General features: G+C 34.4%; 2 long non-coding RNA genes and 1 pseudogene across 2 annotated transcripts; all 3 read left to right on the forward strand.

Moving 5' to 3' along the window:
* Positions 1–4,207: 4,207 nt before the first annotated feature.
* Positions 4,208–4,789, forward strand: LOC110897934. The gene is made up of 2 exons (XR_002569094.2): positions 4,208–4,358; positions 4,506–4,789. It is a non-coding gene; the product is annotated as an uncharacterized LOC110897934 (long non-coding RNA).
* A 364-nt stretch (positions 4,790–5,153) lies between these two features.
* LOC110897933 lies at positions 5,154–7,703 on the forward strand (annotated as a pseudogene).
* Positions 7,704–7,724: 21 nt separating this feature from the next.
* LOC118479352 lies at positions 7,725–9,315 on the forward strand. Its single transcript, XR_004877109.1, has 4 exons — positions 7,725–7,939; positions 8,047–8,153; positions 8,423–8,495; positions 8,700–9,315. It is a non-coding gene; the product is annotated as an uncharacterized LOC118479352 (long non-coding RNA).
* The last annotated feature ends 780 nt before the right edge of the window (positions 9,316–10,095 follow it).

Consider the following 10,095-nt stretch of genomic DNA (forward strand, 5'->3'; position numbering starts at 1 on the left):
TCATCAACTAAACATCGATTACACCCAACGCTACCTAGAACAGCCGCGAACGGCAGCCAGCAACGATTAGGGCATGTTGCAACAACATGGCAGATCTTGATGTAACAACACATACAAGGTCAATCAACACAGTTGAGATGATACAGGTTCAGGTAATAAAATGTCAAAAAAGTACTAAGTACGCCTAATATGAGGAACAACCCTTTCAACAATCAAAACTTGTTCAAGTTCATCAAAACAAAAATAAACCGTGTCACCCACCTCAAGGCCAGCGGTATTCATGAATCTTGACCAGCTCCTTAAAGCATAACGATAACCTTTCTCTTTCATCTCTCGTCTAGTACCGTTAGGAAACTCTATTGGAGGACTAAGATGCATAAGTCTGATAGTGATACTTTTTAAACCCAAATGCAGTTTGGCCATTGCTGAAACATCATCAGGCAGCATCTGTATTGTTTTAAAAAATATCTGCTTAGAAAACTAATGTTAAAAAATCTATGTATTATGTCAATAAAAAGTATAAAATATTTAATATTTATTAATTACTAAAAACATATTAACACTTACAAAATCTTCAGCAACCATACGAATAAAACGAATATAACGTCCAACTTCTTGTTCAGCCAAAACAGTCGAATCATCTGAAATCGGATTACCATCTTTTACACAATCAACAGGTGCAACTTCAACCTGAAAACATTACATATAAAAATTATTAAACGTATTAAATATAAATATAGTAACATATAATTAATATTATATAAAGAATCAACGAAATGTATAGTTACCTCATCGACATTTACATCATCAAAATTCATTTCAACGCCATTTTTACCAAAATTGTTAGATGGAAAGAATAACCAAACCATTTTGTAAAATAAAAATAACATCCGGCCTCCAATTGATATAGACTAACAATAACATCAATACCGTTGGTAAAGCAAACTTTACCACCAACAGTTTCTATCTTAACATGAAACGTCTTGTTGCTTAGATAGATAGTTGAAATTAAATCACTAAGTGTATAATCATGGGACTTCGGCAGGATACACTCAGGTATGACCTGTAGGAATGATACGAAAAACAAAGTAAAAATATTAGAATTCTAAACTGTTATGAAAAAGTAATATAATAAGAAAAATTAACAGAAATTTAATAATAATCTTACAGTAAAATAAGAAGATGTAGATAAGAGAGATGTCCAGAAACCCGTATGACTCACACCATTAACACAATATGTTAGTTTGAATCTGGTACACTCTAAAGGATTCAAAATTACCAAGCAGCCTGATGTAAGTCGTAAATGTGTAACGACATCTGACCAACCATTGAAAAGGAAGAACTTTCCTTTTGATACACTTATGAAAACAACAAATGTTCGCCCATCATTTGTTTCTATAAGAACATTAGTAGGCCCTTTATCGACACCCCACATTTTAGCCGCAGCGTCAGATGGAATCGGCTTACAAAAACAACAAATAAAAATAAATTAGAATTATATTATTATATTATAATTAAAACAAAACAAAAAACACAATAATAATAAATAGAATTTCATGACAGCAACAAAATAAAATTTATAATTCATGTTAGAATTTATGAATTACCATAAGAAGTTCATTAGATCGATTTATAACTCTACATAAAGAAGGCTGCCTCATAGTGATTCAAATTCAAAAAAGTATAAATGATAAGATGAAATCGAATAAAGAATATAGATATAAAAATAAAAAACAAATATTAAAACTTATAACCTACTGAACCTAATAAATTACCTTGATGAACTTTCCATCGTCTTGAAAACCTACAAAAAACAGTTATAAAAAAAACAATAAGATCCAGCGTGATATATAACCAACCCGACCAGGATGACCAGTTGTATCCATTAAGCATCAAACAGTCAATCTTGGCCCGTTTAGTACAAACAATTTTTAACAGAATAATCCAAACATAAAAACATATAAAAAATGCCAAAAAGAATATGCCTTCTTTAATCTTCTTGTAAGGCTTCAAAATTTAGCAAATCATGTGAATTAGTCAAGGTATAAAATAAAGCATCTAAGGTGATCAAAACTGAACCGATCAATTTTCAAAATAAAAAAAATCCTAATTGAATCTTAATTTAACAACACATACAGGGTCAGTCAACACATTAAGCATCAAACAGTCAATCTTGGCCCGTTTAATTATTAAAAGATAACAATCCATATGAATATAGTTTTCAAATAAGATTCCAACTGTAAACAAAAAACAACATAAATCGAGATTTAATTCCCAACAATAACTTCAAACAGGGGGTGTGTTAATCAAAATTTAGTGGCCATTTGAAAAACTTTTGTTTCTGCATCCCTACATTATCAGTTTTGTTCAAATCAAAACTGGAAGATGCTTGAATGCTTTTAAAAACAATTAAACAAATGAACCCTGTTCCTTCAACCATAACTAAAAACATGTGGAAACATGTAGTATTTCATCATAGCTTCAAAATCCTAAAACTGAAACACACTAATATCAAAATTCAAATAAAATAAACACAAAATCGAGAATCTCAAATAAAACCGAACCCCTAAATTGAGAATCTCGCTAAAAATGTAAACAGACAAAACCCTAAAAGTTCAAATCAAGGGTTAAGAGCTGACAATCTTACCTTGAATATATGATGTTGAAGTGAGACGATTATAATAACCTTCAGCTTGAATATATGAACAGAGGACGTCGGCGAAAACTTCAAACCAATCGAAAACTGTTGCCAAAAAACAATACCAAACAGAGAATCAAACATGGATCTTTAACTAACATTCAGTGCCTAAGTCAATAAATAACGAAACCAACGATTATTCTTTAAATCAATCAGAAAAGAAGAGCATATCGGAATCCTTACCGTCGATTATCACTGATGAAGGTGAGGAGATTGATAAACGCCGTGGAACAGGATCGATTGAAACGGTGAGAAGAAAAATCGCCGTGGAAGAAGATCGATTGAAGAGGCGATAATCAAAATCGCCGTTTAGGGTTTTAGGGGTAAACGGTTGATGTGAATGATTGAATGAGAGAGAGAATATCAAAGAAACGTACCAAAGAAGCTTGCCCAATCCTTCAATTCTAGTTATGCCACATGTACTGCCACATATGCAGCTGAGTTGTCTTAAACCATAGGGTGACAAGTGTCCCCCAATGGTTTTGTTTATTATATATATATAGATATTTTTGTAATAAATTTTACACACGAACTTGGTTTTAATATTAATAAAAATGATTTATACCTTAACATTAAAACAACTACAAAAGGACAAGTGTACCATATCATATATGTAGTAAAGTATAGGTAAGAACCAGATGTCGATCCATGGACGCGGACGGACGCATAAGTACTAAATCGTTGTCATTGGTTTACCGGTAAAAAGATAGGTGAATGAGTTTTTAATTAAAATTATCTAAAACTATATTTTTAAAACATAGAAGACTCCAAATACAAAAATATATATTATCTTGTTTCGCAAACAACCTAAGTATGTTAACTAAACCGGGCATATCACGAAAGCATTTGATCAATCTTCCAATTATATAGACAATTAGTATCCCTTTCGGAAATCCTGCCATGATAATCCTTCGAAAAGTTAACACGATAAACACACTTGAGCCATCTAAATCATTCATTAGCGCTCTATTGATATATTTTCCTGCAAATCTTCTAAAGATAAGTTAGTCATCCATTAAGAGTTTTCTAAGCTCACTTAATCAAGGAAAGTAATATCGATAACACAATACAACCACCAAGACAAGCATAAAGTAGATCATATCACAAAATATTCCATTTTACAAACCTTGAACACAAATCTACCAAGATAGTAATTTCAACCAAAACCACTAAACAAATATCATAAATCATGTCAAGAACTTGTAACAACACCATCTAACCCGTTAGGGTCCTTACGTGCAAGAAAGTACTCTTGATTAACATTTGATTTAACTTTTATCAAACCAATACCCATTTCTAGTTTCATGGTGTAAACATATCTATACTATATATAATATACATATCCAAAGGACTTCTTAAGGTCATTAAAATTTTCTTAAAACGCCCCTAAAGCATGATGTACAAGTCTTTTAAGCATCAGAAAACATCCATTTCCAGTTGTACCCTTGAACTAAAAAAACACGGATACATCAGGTTTCACTCTTCCATTCCATTCCAAAACATTTCAAAATGCCCGCTTCCTGCTCCTCCTCTCCCTCTCTCTCTCTCTCCGGCGAATTTAGATCTGGATCTAGGGTTTTTCTCCATCCGTTTCTACTACTCCAATTCCTCATGGAAATCATTGGAATCAAACTCAAGTCTAGGTTTTGAACTTCACGGAGTAAGTGCTTTTATGGATTTTGTCCAAATTCATTGGAATTTTATATTGTAGATCTAGGTTTTAAACTTTTGATATGAACCGATTTCGGTGAGGTAATTATTGTTTGGATCTGTAAATATGAAACCCCTACCATTTGTTTTGTTACAGGAGTTGAAGATGATGCAAGGTGTTGTTTTAATTGGTGGTGGTTAGCAACGATAGAGATGGTGGTGGTCTGCGGCTTGTGGTGGTAATGGTTAGCGTCAACAGATTCTGGTGACCCAACCTAGGGTTTAGAGTTTCGACCAGATTCTGGTAGCCCTATCTAGGGTTCTGACCATAACCCTAATTCGGTGAAAGTTGTAGATCTGGTCAGTAAGGGAATGACAAAGAATTTCGTGTTGTGTGGTACTGTATCTCTCATTTCACCATTTTTAAAAATTTTTAAGTTATAGCAAAAGATGAGGCTTTAATTTTAGCTAAGGTTCATAAAAACTTCATTAGAGATGATAGGGTTTTTGTTTTTGAAATGAGGGGGTGGGGGGTTTGGGTTTAATGGGGTTTTAGTTTTTGAAATGGGGGGTTCTGGGTTTAATGGGGTTTTAGTTTTTGAAATGGGGGGTTTTGGGTTTAATGGGGTTTCGAAGGGATAGCTCAAAGGTAAATATTTGGGTCCTGTCAAAACGGGTTAGGTTGACCTGGAATTTACCTGGAACTTCAAAGAAAATGAAGAGGTTCTGACCATAACCCTATCTGTGTGATTTACCTGTGAAAGCTGTGTAATTTGTTCCGAAAGCCACGGGGTGATGCTCGAAAATGGCAGTGGTGATGATGGTCATAGGTGGTGAGACAGTGGTTCGTTTACAGCCCTACCTATTACAAAGGTGTAAAATTACCCGTTGCTCCAAGGGTCATCGTTTGTTTTGATGGTTACTTTTATATAATATATTACAGATGGACTACATAAACACCTCGCACCCAAATTTTGTTGGTGGGAGTAAAGCGGTTGAGATAGCGTTGCAGCAAGTCAAATCCTCTAAGATTGCATCAACAATACCAAAGCAAAAGGTATGCATATAATCTACTTTCAGTTGCAAACTCTGTAGTCTCATTGGATAACATCTTTCCTTACATTCTTTTGATTTTCATATGTTTACATTACATTGATAATTGAAGATGAATCAAGCGGTTTATAATTATAGTTACATGATCTGTTGATTTTCACGCGTTTACGTTTGATTGAAGTTGAATCAGACGATTAATAACATATATGATTTCTGGAATTGATAGGGAAAGGCATGGACTTGTTAGCTTTGTTTGTTTGTTGGTTCATCTGGTAGAGGTAACAATCCGTCAACAAGGCGATCTACTTTGCGAAACAAGCTGTGAAGGCTACACTACTTAATTCTATATATTTTGGTAATCATTGTATTTTCCTGAAATTGTGATCTATGCTATCAGATTTTGGTGGAGTCTTATGGTTGGAGTTGATTGATGGGATGCTATTGGTTGTACACAGAGTGCTGCTGAGGATGGCATTGGTAAGATTGTGAATGGTTATTTTGATGTTATATAATTGATACAGTTTACTCTGAATAAGTGTTGATATTTTTGTTTGTGTGGTTTTACTCACTTTCACTAAACAATGTGATCACGGTTCTAGGTGCTGATTTTCATTCTCTCCCTTCCACTCAGCACAGGCAACAATTTGGCCCAGTATGTCACTTTAACCTCTTTTCAACTGTTTCATTCTCAATATTGTTTCATTACCTGTGTTATTAATGTTCAAATAATCATAATGGGGGTTTTGATTTGTGCAGAGATTGGGCAGGATAAAATGCAGACAATTAGAAGGTATAAATGCCCAGGAGGTGAGAGCAATGGTGTTGGATATGCAAGCAAGACTATTACTGGATATGCTGGGAAAAGGAAAAGGAAAAGAATCAGCTCTCGTTAATCCTTCAGCTTTAGTAGTTGAGCCATGGCTGGCATCCAGTGAGACATTAAACAGCCTTGACCCTGAATCAATGGCTATTGACCCTGCACTTGTATTAAACATCCAGGTTTAGCGCGCCTCATTTGCGCTTCTTGTACACCCTGCGCCTTATGTCACACAAGGCGATCTACTTTGTGGCGCGATTACATTTTTTAAAAAAGCAAATCAAACATTGTTACAATTTTTTCAAAAAGCGCACCCGCGACACGATTTATTGGCAAAATTTTGACCATGAGGGGCGCGTCTAAGATCATAGTTCAGTATAGACACTCATGGGATAGTTCTTTTTAAGATTGGGATTTTGTCATTTTGATAAGGTGGTTAGTTTATTATGTTGAAATGTTTATTTGTGGTGATTGCTGGCCAATAGCAAGAGTCCATTTTATTTCATTTCATTGTTAAGTTAAGAGTCCATTTTATTTCATTTCAATGTTGAGTTAAGAGTTTGGTCTGGTGGTTAAGCACGTAGTTAAATGTTGAGCTGAAAAGTAGATCGCCAGCATTTTTAAATTCTACTGTAAACTGATGTTTTTTCTTTTATGTTTGTAGATCGAGAGCAAGTGTGCTCTTGTGTACGGTCAAATGAACGAATCTCCAGGTGCCCGTGCTCATGTCAGTCTTACCGGTTCGACTGTTGCTGAACACTTCAGAGACGAGACGCTGAAGGACAAGATGTGCTTCTTTCGTCGACAACATTTTCCATTTCACTCAGGTACTTTTTACTTGTGTCTAAATCTATTTTACGTCACAAGTTTAAATATAATGTGTGTGTGATTAAACGATAATGATAGTTTTAATCTGCAGGCTAACTCTGAGGTGTCTGCTTTACTTGGTCGTATTCCATCTGCACGCTAATTTTGTGGTTAGCGTATAGTGATTTTATATATTTGCAGATTTTTGAACTTGGTATCTACCCTGCTATGGACCCACTTGATTCTACATCCCGTATGCTTTCACCACACATTTTGGGAGAGGACAACTTGTGGTGTACAAAAGGTTCTTCAAAATTACAAGAATCTTCAAGATATTATTGCTATTCTTGTAATGGATGAGCTCAGTGAAGACGACAAGTTGACTGTCGCACGTACCCATAAAATTCAAAGGTTTTTGAGTCAGCCGTTCCATGTTGCTGAAGTTTTCACTGGTGCCCCTGGTAAATATGTGGAACTCGAAGAGAGCATTGGCAGTATACTCCATATATGCCTTTACAAAGTAGATAAAATATCAAATATACCCAGTTTATTAAAAACAATCTAATAAATGATCATTTTGTCATTAGTTTTTTAACTTCATATATGCTCATATTTTAATTTCATATTTTTATATAACACATTTTTAGCTTAAGTTTATTTTTACCCATTCTTTTATTTTTTTTATTTTTACCCGTAATCAATAGTATATTCCATATACTATATTTAAGCTAAATAAGTTAAGCTAGAAATGAGTAAATATAATATTTGAAGTAAAAGGTCTTTTTACAGGATTTCAAAGTTTTAGAAAAATAAGCGTAAAATTGCCATTTATTAAATTGTTTTTAATAAATTGGGTATTTATGTTACTTCAACAACTTTGCAAGGGTATATATGATATTAATAATTTTGCAAGGGTATATATATGATATTTTGCAATTTTGTAGGGGTATATATATGAAGTTTCCTAAAAAATGTTTGATGTTGCGAATTGGGCCCAGTTGACACGTGTTTAATATGACAGGGAGTGTTGGATGAAGTACGATAACTTACCGAATTGCTCTCTCGTATCGATCTGCAAAGGCGCTACTTGAAATGCAAAACTGGAGAGCATTGTTGGAGAAAGATCAGGTACAAAATTTCAACCCGTGTACTTATTAATGTGTTGATTTAAGTTAGTGTTTTATCTCAAACAAGTTATATAAAAAAGTCTTAATGAAATGTGAACGGGTCAAACAGTTTGAAAGTTTGGCCTAAAGGCTAAAGTTTATTTTTTAAAGCATACAACCCCCTAACTCGTTTTATTCAAAAAAAAATTACTTACATTGATAATACTTTGTTTTTATAACACAAATTATTTATAAAAGAATTATCGGGCTAAATTTAGTTTCGGGTCACAGCTGCGAGTCAAGCAAAGAAGGGGCCGCGTATTCCGAGGATGGAATGAAGGGAAGATATACTTTCCGCCAACGTGTAAGTACCTCACTAATTCAGATAGATATACAGGAGACAGTTTGCACCATAAAGAGAAAAAACGAACTCATGCGTGGTATAAGATCTGCTTACAAAATATATGGTTCTTACAGTTCTCTACTTAATATATACGCTTGAATGAATGAGATTTTTTCAAGAATATCGCGTTACTGATACGAGTAATAATGGTATTTGGAAATGCAGGTGTGACCGGATACTATGACATGGTCGAGGTCTTCATCAGTTATCATACGTGCGTGGCGAATCAAGATTTTCGGATCATAGGCCCGTGTACAGCATATTTTGGGTTGAGGTTCAATCGGCCCAAAGCCGTTTTAGAATAAGCATGAGCTCTAGACTCGACTATGGCGAGGCATTGTTGCCATACTCGCATGGCTATACCGAACTATGCTTTTTTAACCGCCAACAAAACAAATGGAACACACAAAGGCCGATTTTCATTCGTTAGGTTCGCGCCACAAATCATGTGTCATCATATCTAACCATCAGCTTCTGATTGCGGCCCGCCAGCTCTCGCCACTAAACACGAGGTTACAATGGCTTTGCCATATGCTGGTGCATCATATCCTCATCACACCACCAAATGGGAGATCAAGATGATGATTTCTGTCATTTTATAAATTTTATTCATGATTCTTTGTAGATTTGCCTCTAATGAGTAATAAAGTATTTTTTATCTCAATGAGCGTGTTGTGAAGCGGCATAAATGAAAGTAAATGTTTTGAGTTAGCTTAAATTATTGAAACCCAAATATTGTAGATATCGTTCTGTTTAACTCTGTGTATGGAATTGGTCAATACCTTAACTATTTACTTGCACTTTTGGCTGGTTCAAATAAAATGACTATATTCCTCTCCTGTCCCTATTATTGAATTTTGCCATAAATTTTCTCTTACATAAAATTCAAAACAAAAACATAAATAAAAAATTTACCATCAAACTCATGATTATAAATGAAATCGATTAAAAATGTTTGAATTCGAGTTGATTCGTATTCAAGCCTGGTAATCGAATTAGAATCGAATACGAATTTATGATTTTCAATTCGATTTGATTCGAACTGAACTGAACCTTCTCATGCACACCCTTAGAATACTAACAAGTGTTGTGTTTTCCGTTGCGTCGCGAATTTGGTTTTGGTTATGGCTCGAAACCGAACCGCCCCGTACATAGCCCTAAACTCACCAACCTAAGTGATATGTTTCCCGCTGCATCGCGCGGGTAAACGACTAGTTAACAAGTTAATAGCTTACTAATAAGTGCTTAATCAAGGGGTTTTTCAACATATCTCAACTAAACATTCATTAATCATCCAACATAACCAAATACAATCAAGAATCCAACATCAACCAAACGTGTTTGCCATATGATCATCAAGATTTAAACATGAAAAGTACCAAAGTTTCATACAAACAAGATTAACATACTAATGTGTGTTCATAAGATAAGTAAACTGTTAAACGAATAGCATTATCAAAGGCAAAATTATAGGATCAGATCTGGTCATCATTTCCAATCAAAGATTTGCTAGCTATTCGCCAGCATGTTTCCAGCACCAACCATTCAATATGTTTCTGTG

Source organism: Helianthus annuus, chromosome 13 (assembly GCF_002127325.2).
Source record: "Helianthus annuus cultivar XRQ/B chromosome 13, HanXRQr2.0-SUNRISE, whole genome shotgun sequence".
Taxonomy (NCBI): Eukaryota; Viridiplantae; Streptophyta; class Magnoliopsida; order Asterales; family Asteraceae; genus Helianthus; species Helianthus annuus.